The 13,847-nt window shown below is 39.1% G+C and overlaps 1 pseudogene across 1 annotated transcript; it reads right to left on the bottom strand.

Annotated features, from left to right (window-relative positions):
- Positions 1–261: 261 nt before the first annotated feature.
- Positions 262–1,077, bottom strand: LOC309822318 (monocarboxylate transporter 10-like; annotated as a pseudogene). Its single transcript has one exon. The product of its transcript is annotated as a monocarboxylate transporter 10-like (transcript).
- Positions 1,078–13,847: the final 12,770 nt, after the last annotated feature.

The raw sequence follows: 13,847 nt of genomic DNA, 5'->3' as shown, positions 1-13,847 counted from the left end.
TTAGCCCATTTCCTCCAGAGTCCTGTCTGTGGCTGTGCAGTATGCTCGAGTGGGGGCAATGGTCCAACACTGCCTCTGTTCTAGTTCTGAGGGAACAGAGGGGAAACTTACAAGGCAAATCTTGGCCCAGAGTGGCTGATAATAAGTAGCACTCCACCCCTGAGGCGACCCCATCAGAGAACAGCAGGCTCAAGTGAACCTAACGCACAAAGAATCCAAAAAGTGAAAGTGGTATTCCAACTGTCCACACCGCATAGGCTGTCACACTGAAGATGGCAAAACTGAAAAACATTGGGGGAGGACTGAACTTTCTCCTGGAAAAGAGGGAGTATCTGTTGCCTCCTTTGGTCCCACCATCTTTATCTTTGGCATGGGAGGCAACGGGTAGATCTTACCAGCCAGAAAGAGAACAAACAGGAAGATACAGAGGACCCTTTAGTGTGTAAAAGAGGCCCCTGCTATCAGTCAGAATCCTTAGAAGGAAAGGCAGCAAAATTGTAAAGATACTGTTACCAGCGGTGACAATGCCATTCACCAGTTCAAGGCGCTTCTTGAAATGGTGTCTCCAAATGACCCATGAAGGCTGGCAGGCAAAGGAGCTGCCACAGGCAAACATGATTCTCTAGGTAAGGTACAGAGGCTCCGTGGAGTTTACAAAAGAACGGGGCACGAATCCAACAGCACCCACCATGGCTGTTTTCTGACAACCAAACATGTCCGTGAAGACGCTAATGGGCAGCACAAGGGCATCATGCCCATGGAGAGAGAACTTACCCACGCTGTCTTGAGAACCATCTTGTCATACTCCTTGGACCCGAAGGTCTTCAGCATGGACGTGAAGAGCACCCCGCAGGCGTTCTGGACGCCGAGCCACCCTCAGGGGCCTCACGAGGCTCAGGGAACTGGGCGCCCAGCAGCCCGCCAGCTCTACCTCCATGTTCTCGGCCGCCGGCGCCTCGGGGCCCTCCGAGGGTCCAGGGCCGGGCAGCGGGGCCACCTCCGTGGGCGCGGGGGCCCTGCAGGCTGCGCCTCGCTTGTCCCCCGCGCGGTGGCAGGCCCCTCCTAGGAGGGCACCATGGCCGACGTGGCCTCCTTGCGCCGGCACCAGGGGAGTGGGCGGGGCCGAGGTCCTGGCGCGCTCAGGGAGGAGCTTCCGTGTTGGGCCGCTGAGCTAGAGAGGCCGTCATGAGGGCGGGAGAGCTCCCTGTGGGCAGGAGGCACCCCCTCTGCTAGGACTCAGGCCGCCCAGTCCATAGCCCCAAACCAACTCTTTGTTTGTTTGTTTGTTTATTTATTTATTTATTTATTTTGCGGTACGCGGGCCTCTCACTGTTGTGGCCTCTCCCGTTGCGGAGCACAGGCTCCGGACGCGCAGGCTCAGCGGCCATGGCTCACGGGCCCAGCCGCTCCGTGGCATGTGGGATCTTCCCGGACCGGGGCACAAACCCGCGTCCCCTGCATCGGCAGGCGGACTCTCAACCACTGCGCCACTAGGGAAGCCCCTGTTTTTTTATTTTTATTAATACCTTGCAAAATACCTAGACTAAATATATATAGCTACCTGTTATTTTAATCAAAGTAACTTTTAGTTTTATGAGTATTGTTTATATTTCAAATATTTGTTCAAGCCATTCAACTGTTGAATGAAAAAAAAATGTACAACTTGAAAGTTGAGCATTATGTTTTATTTGGCGAATTTTCTGAGGTCTTAAGCCCAGAAGACAGCCTCCCATAAAGCTCTGAGGGACAGCTCCATAAAGGTAAGAGAGGAGCCAGGTTATACAGGAGTTTTGCAACAAACGCCAGGTAATCAGAACATAAAAGATTACTGTTAATAAAAGAACACCAGGTGTCTCAAGTTTTTTAAGTTAGCTCCTGCTTTTCTAAGTATAGGAAGATGCAAGAGTCTGGGCTCACTGAAATCATTCCTTTGATGCACACCTTGGCTATCTAAGGCCAGGATCTAGTTCTTCTCCATCCTGAGACCCCTCAGGGCGCACTGTTGGGGGTGGCTGCAGTGGCTGAGGGCTTGTTGGATGGCAGCCCTTTTGTCTCCATCCTGAGCTCATTCCGGGCTCACCATCAGGGCCTGGTAGTGGCTGATGGCTGGATGGCCACAGCATCGTTTGTTTGCAGTTACAGTAGGCAACATTTTTCATCCACGCAACAAATATTTCTTAAGTTCCTAAAAAAAAAAAAAAAAAAAGGAGTATAAGATAAGGGACTTCCCTGGTGGTCCAGTAGTTAAGACTCCACGCTTCACTGCAGGGAGTGCAGTTTCACTCCCTGGTCGGGGAACTAGGATCCTGCATGCCACGTAGTGTGGCCAAAAAAAAAAAATTGAAGTCCCTACTACCAGCCAGATAAATTTTGGGGCTCTAGGAAATAGATTACTAAAAAAATAAAATCAAATAAAATATTTTTTGAGCTCACAGAAGTAGCCTCCACTCATCTTCAGCTGCCTAACCGAATCACCCCATGTGGATCCTTCGGAGAACAGCAGAATCAATCGTGAGTACCGGGAATGATTTAAAATTTTAACTCTCCTCCAAAATTGTTAGGCTACTTCCCTTGACTTTCTCTCTGTATAACAGCCGTTTTCCTCTCTGAAGCTAATGTAACATTCAAATGTGTTTCTCTTCCAAAAGCGTAGAAATAACTGAGTAAAGAAAAAATAATCCTAGCAGTACTTTTTGTTTTGCAGAATTTTTGTTTCTCTTCAGCTTTATGGCTTTCATTAATCCTCTTTGGCATACAAAATAAAGGTAGATGTATTGCTTTAATGACTATGCATTTGCCTTAAAGAACAATACAAATGCCTGTATTTCAAGGCATTAAGCACATTAAAGTCAATACAAAGGGGAACTAGTTCATTAACTGTTTTAACCTAATAGTTAATGAACTAGTTCCCCTTTGTATTGATTTTAATGTGTTTAATGCCATATTTATCACTGTATAGCTTTCAAACAAAAATACTGTAATGCATGCTGAAGGATCAAATAACTGACTTTACTTTCAGTATTTCCACTTTTCTAAATCATACAGAGAATAGCTGAACTGGACTTATACCTATTTTGGATTTCATTTACATTGGTGTATATAATAGTTCTAATTTTTGAACTTTGTACGCCAAATGACAGGTGATTGACACATACTATCTCATACTAGCACCTAACAGGGGTAAGAGCCCTGAAAAGCAGGTATTACCACTTACATTTTACACATTAGGAAACTGAAGCTTGAGAAATTTAATAATTGGTCTTTTGTCACACAGGTGCTTAGTTATAGAGCCAAAATTTCAATCTTATGTGCCTGACTCCAAAGTATGTCTTTTTCACTACCCCATAGTGAAAGTGGGATCTCTTTTTTAAGACATGTAATTATTGTTTTAAATTATCTGATTTAGAATTCATACAATTCAAATCAGTTCAACAAATACTTTTTGAATGTGTGGTTCAATAGACATATGCTGCTCAGATAAACCCAAAGAGTCAGGCCTCAGGTAGCCTACAGATTAGCAATGAGGCTATGACAAGCATGAAACAGCTATAATTCAAAGTAGAATGTGCTAAGTTGATGCAGTATCATGATGATTAAAAGAGGAAAGTTCCCTTTGGTTGAGAGAACCAAGAGAAGTATCTTGGAGCAGAAAAGGTTTGAGATGGCTTGAAAATAGACAGCATAGGCAGAGAAGATAATGGGAATGAAAAGTAAAGAAAATGGTGTGAATGAATGCATAAAGACAGGAAACTATGAGGTATATTTTCAGAATAGCAAGAAGTTGTTCACTTAGATTTTGTAATAAAATCTGGCCAGAAATCAAATAGAAAAGCCAGCACTTGCCTTTGAATATTTACCTAGAGACCAACTTCAAAAACCTGTGTGTACTTCAAATATTCCTCTCCTAATAAGCTAAAAGAAGAGAGTAGACACAAAGTAGCTTTCTCATGATTTGAGGGTTACTTAATGTAGGAAGAAGAGGCAATGAACATGAATTATATGAATATCTTTTGTTTCTCATACCAGACTTCTTTCAGTAAGGAAAAGTAGGAGACTCAGTTAGTTCAAAGAAGATTTTTATAATAATAATTTTCTGTTAATTTACTGCTGTAGATAACAATGTTTGTGAGAAAATAACTCCAGCGTCAGAGTTACTAAAAATTTCAAAGGCATCTAATTTCTTTGATTTTGAAAGCTGATAACATCCTGTGGTGCCGGATTTGCATACTGATTACAACTGTAGCTACAGCTGAAACAATGGTCTCCAAGCAAAGGAGATTCTTTCTAAGTTGTTATGATGAGTATGGCTTGGTGGCTTCTAGGGAATTGCAAAGTAATCTGTTACATGTAGGTAATTATATTATATGCTTATAGGTCTTAAGTCAGCCACACTCTATAAGTGATTCTTTTAGTCAGTATTCTCCAGAAAAACAAAACAGAGAGAGAGAGAGAGAGAGAGAGAGAGATTGATTGATTTATTATAAGGAATTGGCTCACATAATTATGGAAGCTGAGAAGTCCCAAGATCTTTCATTTGTATTGGAGGCCCAGGAAAGATGGAGGTGTAAATTCCAGTCTGAGTTCAAATGCTTGAGAACCAGAAACACAAACAGTATAAGTCCCAGTCTAAGGGCAGAAGAAGACCAGTATCCAGCTCAAGCAGTCCTCTCCCTTTTTGTTCCATTCGGACCGTCAACTGGTTCAATGATGTCTGTTCACATTGGGGAGGGCCATCTTCTTTGCTCAGCCCGCCAATTCAAATGCTAATCTCTTCTGGAAACATCATCACAGGTATGCACAAATATATGTTCAAACAGATATCTGGGCATCCCATGATTCAGTCAAGATGACATATGAAATTAATTATCACCGTGATGTGATTCCCTCAATAGAGTTTCATGAAGATTTCTATTTAGGCCAGTTTTTATGGCTTTTACTTAAGCACCAGGTTAAGAAAAGGGGTAAGGGTAATCTTTTTCCCTTTTAGAATGTGATGATATGTCAGTGCTCTCTTGGAGAGAGGAGGAGATAGCCACCAGCAAAGGTGGGGAGGTGAAAGGAAATTGACACCTTAGAAAAGGCATCAGGATATAAGGACTTGTGATAGCCCTCAAAAGTTTTTGGGGAAAAAAATATAAGATTTGAAGGTAAAATAGAGCAGTTATATGGTAATTTCTTGAGAATAGCAGGAGCTCCACCCTCACCTAACTGGTCCAGTAGCAAGTGCACTTGCTACTTGTGGAATGACTGCAAATGTCTCTCCTTTTCACCAAGAGCTACCACCATAAAGTTAGAAACGAAAGGCAAGTTTTCAATGTGACCAGCTATTGGGGCATACAAAGCCTAGGAGATATGCCTGCTAGATCTCTCACCAGCACTATTGAGCCTTTCCAGGGAGATAATTCTATACAATATGCCATATAAAATAGTATATCAAAAAAAGAAGAAAAGAAACCTATTGGGCAGAGTTAGAATTCTCTTGCAGGTGGAGAGAGGGGAAAGCTGAGATCATATATACATTTGTAATTGTTTTCTTGTCTTATACATGCATTTTTAAAAAATGAATGTTTTCCTACATCAATAAATAGTCTTCTATGTAATAGAAATAAGTAAATAAAAGAGAGGGTCCATAGCTTTCCTCTGATATTTAAATGGGGTTTGGGATCATCCCAGATACTTAGAATTACCGCTGTAGAATATGAGAAATATTAAGAGCAAGAAAGAAAGCAATGAAAAAACATGGTGAAATTTGGTTCTTTCTTTAATCAGTAGTATTATAAATAATAAATTCCGATGTTTAGTCTGAATTTTATTTTTGTTTTTGTTTATATGTGTAATACCTAATGGCATGTTATAATTTCATTACATAAAGTCCCCCCAAAATAGTAAATCAGACTAGAAAAATTCTTAGGTATGCCAGAAGTGGGCAAAGGGAAATGTGGTTGGCCCAGAAAATGTCTCATGCCTGCCCAGTTGACAATACCTGACCCATCTAGTATAGGGAAAAGGTTACATGAGAAGCCTCTTAAAAATAGGTTGTTGGGGAATATATTTCAAGATATACAGAAGGATGTCAGAGTAACACCAGAACCTTACTTAGACATGGAATTATCTAGAAGGCAATGGAAAAAATAGAGAAGAATTCCAGTAGAATCTCCAGGATGCATTTAATCATGAAATCTGATTCTGAGGCAATTTTTCTGACTTACCTGGTAAGGTGGAAAAAAACAGCAAATAAAGATTAATTAAAGAAGTGAGAAATAATTGAAATCAAAGGATTTCTTATTGATTTGCAAAACTTTGTAATAACAGCATTGTCTTTTACTCATACTAAAGAAGAAAAAGAAACCTCAGGTTTGGAAGGAAAATAAGGGATTATAACTGGGTGCCACAGAGCTCCCAGTATGCAATCTAAAGAAAGAGGAAATTACTAACCGATAAAATAACTGTGTTCTTTTTGAAGATTCAATTTTACACGACATCAGTTTAGTCTAGACTTAGGTTAGAAACTGCTGACTATTCCCAGGCTTCCTTAAATATGGCCTATTGGGACTGTGCTCCTGGAAAAAATCTATCAGAATTCTCTGTGGTTTCTAGAAGCATGGTCTTTCTGAGTATACACACAATGGAATCTGTTGTTGGCTCTAGTTATTTCTGCCTTTTAACAAACTAGGGATTTGTATATTAATCAAAGTACAGCGGTCAACATAATGGTCAAATAATTAAAGTTTATGTATGTGCAAGGGTGAAGATTAAGTAAACCCAGTCCAATTCCCTCTGAAAGTTTTTTTCCTGGATTAACTTCATAGATTCAGGAGATATTAGTAGGGAGCATGGTAGGACCACCAGCTCTGCCATATATTAAACTGGTGTTATTTACTCTTATGGATGTGACGCAGCCCTAACCAAGTCAAATAAATGATTAAATTTCCTGTTTTTTCTGGTAACTTTGAGTTTGGTTTCAGAGAATTATGTAATTTTAAAAGTGATAGAAATTTTCATGTGTGCTTTCAGATAGTAATGTTCACTTTAATTAACAATCGATATTCCTTGTGATCAAATAGTATCAGGACCCTTTTCATAGTTGAGGAATTCCCCACCTTATGACTTTTGGTGGGAAGTAGAAATTGCCTGTTATTATTAAAAAGTTGAGAATGTTAGACACTCATTTTCACAGCCTCCCTTGCAGCCAGAAAATAGACATGATATCTATGGCTTGCCAATCAAATGTACTCACTACGTACTTGACTCAGGATCTAGTGGCACAAGAAGCACCAAATAGTGGCACGTTTTCCTCTTGCATAGCACTGGGGAGGTTTTGGGTAAATCCGATTTTGTCCTTTGTACAGAAGTGGCAATTATATCAGCAGCATTAGTAGTTACAGTTCAATTTAAATTTTTAGGGCGGAAGAAGGGGACAGAAGCAAGAGCAGGTAAACTAGTGTCTAGTGGCAATTTCTGGAGCTCTGTCACTAGATCAGTGCTCTACCTGCTCAGTTTTGGGGAATTGTTCCTGAGTGCTTAATTGAAATATTTCTTCTCTAGTTCCTCCAAAGATTTTGTGAACTACGGTGCATCTATTTTATAAATTCCTTATCTAATTCAGTCAGCCAGAGTTGGTTTATCTTACTAGGATCTAACAATCATGACTGACAAAATATCTAGTTAATATTAGTATTCTTTAAACTGTGATATATTACAAGGTGTTAGATTATGTTTCCCAAAAGCAGACGCATAGATAAAAATTTGAATACAAGTGTTATATTTGTGAAGTGATTCCCAAATACCAGTTTGGGAATGGGGAAGTAAAGGGAAGGGGGAAAAAGCTAATAAATATTATATTATTGAGCAGATTATTGTTTTCAACAACTCTGGGAGAAAATGTAGAACATACCTTAGAGCTATCTCTCTTCACCTAAGGGAGAGATGATGACTGGTAATATAGCCAATTAGCCTCTTCTCATCACTGCCATCTGAGGCAGGGACCTTGCAGAGTTGTGTGTAACAGAGACAGCTGGATACCAAGAAGGACAGCACACCTACATAGCAGCCCTCTCCAGACAATCTGACCTTATTTAATCAGTATACCCAGATATTGACACCTAATCAACATAGCCACTTATCTCTTTTTTCCTTCTCTGAACTTCATCCCCAGGAAACTGTCTGGACTCTCTGCTAAGACTGTGTATCAGCATCTTATTTCTGCTGTAACAAGTCATCATACATTTAGTAGCTTAAAACAACACAAATTTATCCTTTTACAGTTTTGGAGGTCAGAAGTCCAAAATCAGTGTCACCGCACAGTTTTAAGGTGTACTGGCTCCCATGAAGGATCTGAGGGGAGAATCTATTTCCTTTATCTTTTCAGCTTCTAGTGGCCTCCTATGATGGTCAATTTCATGTGTCAACTTGACTGGCCTACGAGATAGTGGGATAGCTGGTAAAACATTATTTCTGAGTGTGTCTGTGAAGGTGTTTCCAGAAGCGATTATCATTTGAATGAATAGATTGAGTAAGAAGACAGGGCCTGAATAGAACAAAAAGTAGAAGAAGGGCAAATTCGCTCTCTTTGCTTAAGCTGGGACATCCATCTTTTCCTGCCCTCAGACATCAATGCTCCAGGGTCTCTAGCCTTAGGGCTTGAACTGAGACTTTCACCATCGACTCCCCTGGTTCTCAGGCCTTTGGGCTTGGACTGGAACTACATCACTGGCTTTCCTGGGTCTCTATCTGGGCCACCACAGATGGCAGACTGTGGAACTTCTCGGACTCTAAAATTGCATAAGCCAATCCCTCACAATACAGACATAGCTCATTTTACTGCACTTTGCTTTGTTGCACTTTGTAAATATTGCATTTTTTTACAGAATAAAAGTTTGTGGTAACCCTGCCTTGTCAAATGATGGTTAGCATTTTTTAGCAATAAAGTATTTTTAATTAAGGTATATACATGTTTTAGACATAATGCTATTGCACACTTAGTAGACTAAGTTATAGTGTAAACATAACTTTTATACGTACTGGAAAACCAACACATGTGTGACTCGATTTATTGCAGTATGCACTTTACTGCAGTTGTTGGAACTGAACTCACAGTGTCTCCGACATGTACCTGTAAATCTCTTTCTATATATCTATATCTCTATATAATTGGTTCTGCTTCTCTGGAGAACACTGGCTAATATATCTCCCCTATTCCTTGACTTGTGGCCCTTTCCTCCATCTACAAAATTGCAGCACTCCTGTCTCTGTTCCCCCCATCATATCACCTTTTCCTTTGATTCAGGCTCTAACTATGCCTCTCTTATAGGGATCCTTGCTATTGCACTGGGCCCACTCAAATAATCCAGGATAATCTCATCTCAAAATCATTAACTTGATCACATCTGCAAAGTTCCTTTTGCCATAAAAGGTAACCTTCACAGACTGTGGGGATTAAGAGATGAGCATCTCAGAGTCAATTATTTGGTCTACCACAAATAATGGATTTCCTGCTTGGCAATAAAACCTTTTCACTCAGCAGTCTTTCTTTGGTTTTGAAATGCATTTGTTTTGCAACAGTAGAAAAGCTGGGCAATTTATTTCTCAGCTCACATGTTTTTATTGACTGGAAGCTGCTTTAAGGGTATCAGCTCCTTAGCACTTTCTGACTCCTTTCCTATCCCCCACCCACTAGCCAATAGAAAGTCCTGAGGTGGAGAGTTGCAGGTGTTTTTAATAAGATGCTAGTGTCATACGCTGGAAGAGCGAGTGCTGAGGGGACATGAACATGGCATCAACAATGTTCCATACATATAGAAAGCAACCAAACTACATGAGAATTAGCCAAACTAATTAACTAAATACTATGTAAACAAGTTCAGTTCTAGGTAATGGGCATGTGATGACACACACTTTCCCGTGAGGCCATGTTTAAAAGCTGACTCTATGAGTTGCCTGTGTATCTGTAGTTTGAGTGTCTCCACTGATGATAAGACACAAAAGAGGGAATGCAAAATACACTTCATGGCAGACCTCTGAGAGTTACCTGATAAGAAGGGGAGGCAATTCTTCATGAATTTTATGCCAACCCTTTCATGTTCATGGGAGATGTTATTATTAGTACATGGCATGAAAGAAGAAACTAGGAGATCTTGTCACAGCAGTAACTTCAAAGAGAGGTTTAAACAGCCTTCTGTTAATTTTTCTGGAGAGTTAATTTTAGTCTCCTGGTCCCTTTTGGAAATTGAGCACCAAAAACAAGCATGACAATTAGTCATATTTTGGACATCAGTTTCTATGGTATTTCTACAAAACTTGAGTTGCATGTACTTTATTCAAGTTTAGGAACAGCAGGATATATAGCTGGAAATGAAAATAAGATATTATAGTGTAGGATTCTGTCATCAAATCCCATATCAACACGTTAGACAAAACTTATGTATTGTCAAAATTCCACTTGGAAATCCTTTGTTTTATCTATAGATACAGAATTCAGAAATTGAAACGTTCAAAAGTTTTCCATGTTGAAAAATATAAACAGGCTTCTGGATATCTTTGTCCTATAAGGATGATTTTGCCAGTTTTTTCCAGTTTCCTCCTGGTCTTCAATTAACTATTCCATAGTAATTAAGGCTGCAGATGGAATCATTTCTTACACTTGATCCCATGAATAAAGCGGTTTGCTTCTTTGTCAGTGATCACAAAATTATCCTCTTTTTGTTTTGATAGACTGAGCCATAATATATTGTGAATCACAGGTTGAACTGTTTCATACTAAGAGAGCATAGAGTGATGACTGAGGAAAGGGCAGATTTAGATCTTATCTCTCATGCTTACTCTGAGGAACCTACAAGAACTTCCATACTATTTACGCTGTTGATTTTCTCTCACACAATCTTCTAACTAAGCATCTATACGTGAATTTCAGTTAATCAAAAGGTTTATAATAGTGAACTTGAAATGTTAATCATGAAGCCCAACCTGGGATATGTCCAGGTTTTATTCAATTCCTGAAACATATTTAATTTGGAAAACTTTCTTTAAATATAATACAAAATTACACATAAGAAATTGGGTACAGAGCCTTGAAGGGATACCTTGGAAGTGAAGGGACCTGATGCACAATTTTCAGTAGCTTCAGGGTAAACTTGCTTCTGGGACCAAAAATTTAATCGTTTAACTTTTGAGAAGCACAAATAGCTTTTGAGCAGGAAAATACCTGGATTTAAAAAATAATCTGGGGCTTCCCTGATGGCACAGTGGTTGAGAGTCCGCCTGCCGATGCAGGGGACACGGGTTCGTGCCCCCGTCCGGGAAGATCCCACATGCCGCGGAGCGGCTAGGCCTGTGAGCCATGGCCGCTGAGCCTGCGCGTCCGGAGCCTGTGCTCCACAACGGGAGAGGCCACAACAGTGAGAGGCCCGCGTACCGCAAAAAAAAAAAAAAAAAAATCTGGAAGTATTATGTCATACCAATTAGAGCAAAGAGAGGCTGAATGTAGGGAAACCTATTAGAATTCTACTGTAACAAATCAAGGCACAAAAATGTTTTAGTCCTAAGTAGGGGATTGAATTGTAATTGGAACTGAAAAGGTCTTTGCAGGGTTTGAAGACAGGTTAGCAGAAGTAAGTAAAGGAAAAGTGAGGATTAAGGATGAGTCTGAGGATCTGGTGTCTACAAGGATAGTGAATGGGAGAATACTGGTGCCAAGTGGAAGACAAGACAAAGCCAAGAAGAGGGTCAAGTTTATAATTCTGATTTTTGACATTTTAAGATTTAGCTGTAGGCCAAAGGAAATCCAGATGAAAATATAAACCAAGGGGCTTCCCTGGTCGCGCAGTGGTTGGGAGTCCGCCTGCTGATGCAGGGGACACGGGTTCATGCCCCAGTCTGGGAAGATCCCACATGCCGCGGAGCGGCTGGGCCCGTGAGCCATGGCCGCTGAACCTGCGCATCCAGTGCTCCACAACGGGAGAGGCCACAGCAGTGAGAGGCCCACATACCGCAAAAAAAAAAAGAAAAAAATATATATATATATAAACCAGGAAGTAAATAAAAATGCAAGTGTAGCATTTGGTAGACAGTTTAGGACTAGAAAAATAGAGACACCCTACATATCTCATAACTGATATATAAAAAAAAAAAACCCCATGGCGCTTGAAATGAAGAAATAAAGCAAATGCACAATAAATACATATAGATTTCTGCTTCTTGTTTTTACAGGGTTATTTTTCTTTCATTAGCACATCATCGTCCTCTTAGTTGATTGAAATTTGGGACGTGATTATTAGACTTACACAATAAATATTGAACTTATAAATGCTCCTAGAACCTATAATACATAGTATATATGCACTCCTACTTTCAAAGGTAGCCAGTTATGGGTCTCAATATGTATTATTCTTAGTGATAATATAACTTCATTTAAAAAACATGGTTTTCAGTTAATAACTGCCCTGTTTTACTCTTGATATTAAACTAAATAATGCACTTTTTAATGTAATAAATTTACATGAATATGCATAAAGAAAACAGAATGTTCACAGTAAAATATTTCCTTTTCCTGTTTTTTTACCTCTAACTCCTTATGTGATAAATTGGCCATCCCTTTGGAATTCAAGCAATTTCTTGTTTAATAGAAATTTAAAAGTGATTAGAAGACATTAAAATAAAAATTCAAATATCATTATTTATTTATTCTAACTTATTTATTACTTATATAAATGTTAAATATGTGACATTACATAAATTAAAGTGTTTTAAAATTACCAGTCCATTTTATGACTTTAAAAATATTAAATATAAATTTCTGGGGACTAATTAAGTTGTAAAATCTGTGCCATCGATGGATTACATAAATTTTGAGGCTCACAGTAATAAATATGATTGATTACAATAGCCAAATGTTTGCGTAAATTGATAGGAAGGAATATGCAGCTGAGAACCTTACATGTGGATATGTGAATTCTAAATGGAAACATGAGGATTTCTAATATGCATGTAAATCTACCTATAATACAAAAGGCTAGGAGATAATAAAAAATGATTTTTATTTTAGTAACTAGAAAGATAAACACATATCTGAACATTTCAAAAATAATTTTGAGGCTAGAGCAATCAGTTCAGAGAAAGAGGTGAGAAACAAATCTCCAATAAAGTAAAACATAAGTGAGGCTGAAAAACATAGTTGTCTACAAAATGGACATGGAATAAATGAAGCATAGAGAGAGAAGGAAATTGGGATATCAGCCCTCACTCACATTGTATTCTAACATAAGAAAGTGTAATTTCATTTTAGTCAATCCAAAATATTCTGTGAGTGGCTGGGAGGTATGAAGTAGGGCTTAGGGTGAGTGTAGTGCAGTAGATAAGAGTATGGACTCTGAAGTTGGCCTTTCTAGGATAGAATTATCTGGGTAGTTTATGGCAAGTGACTAGACTATTTGTGACAGTTTCCTCATCTGTAAAATGGAATATAAATAATGCCTCATAAATTACTGTGCATATTAATTGAGTTAATACATTAACATGCCTAGAATAATACCTAGCATATAGTAAGCTCTTGATAAATGTTATCGTCTATAATAGAAATGGTTGCTGGGAAGAGTCATTTTATTTTCAATAATTTCCACTTTCACATTCTCTTTTCTTCAGTTGTCTCCAGACAATAGAATGAATAAAATTTTAGAGAATATATGCGGTAGTATTTCTCATGCCATATCTTTCCTTATGCTTTCTTAAGACAATTTGTCATCTTTGAACTCTTTTCATTTCCAAAATATTACTGAAGTCAGGATTTTAGAAATTTGTGGAATCTTCTTTGACTCTAGTATATGGTAATCTTCTCCGTTATGAATCTTAGAGAA

The sequence above is a fragment of the Grampus griseus genome (assembly GCF_964374135.1).
Source record: "Grampus griseus genome assembly, chromosome: 4".
Taxonomy (NCBI): Eukaryota; Metazoa; Chordata; class Mammalia; order Artiodactyla; family Delphinidae; genus Grampus; species Grampus griseus.
This window is presented reverse-complemented; position numbering and strand designations above follow the sequence as displayed.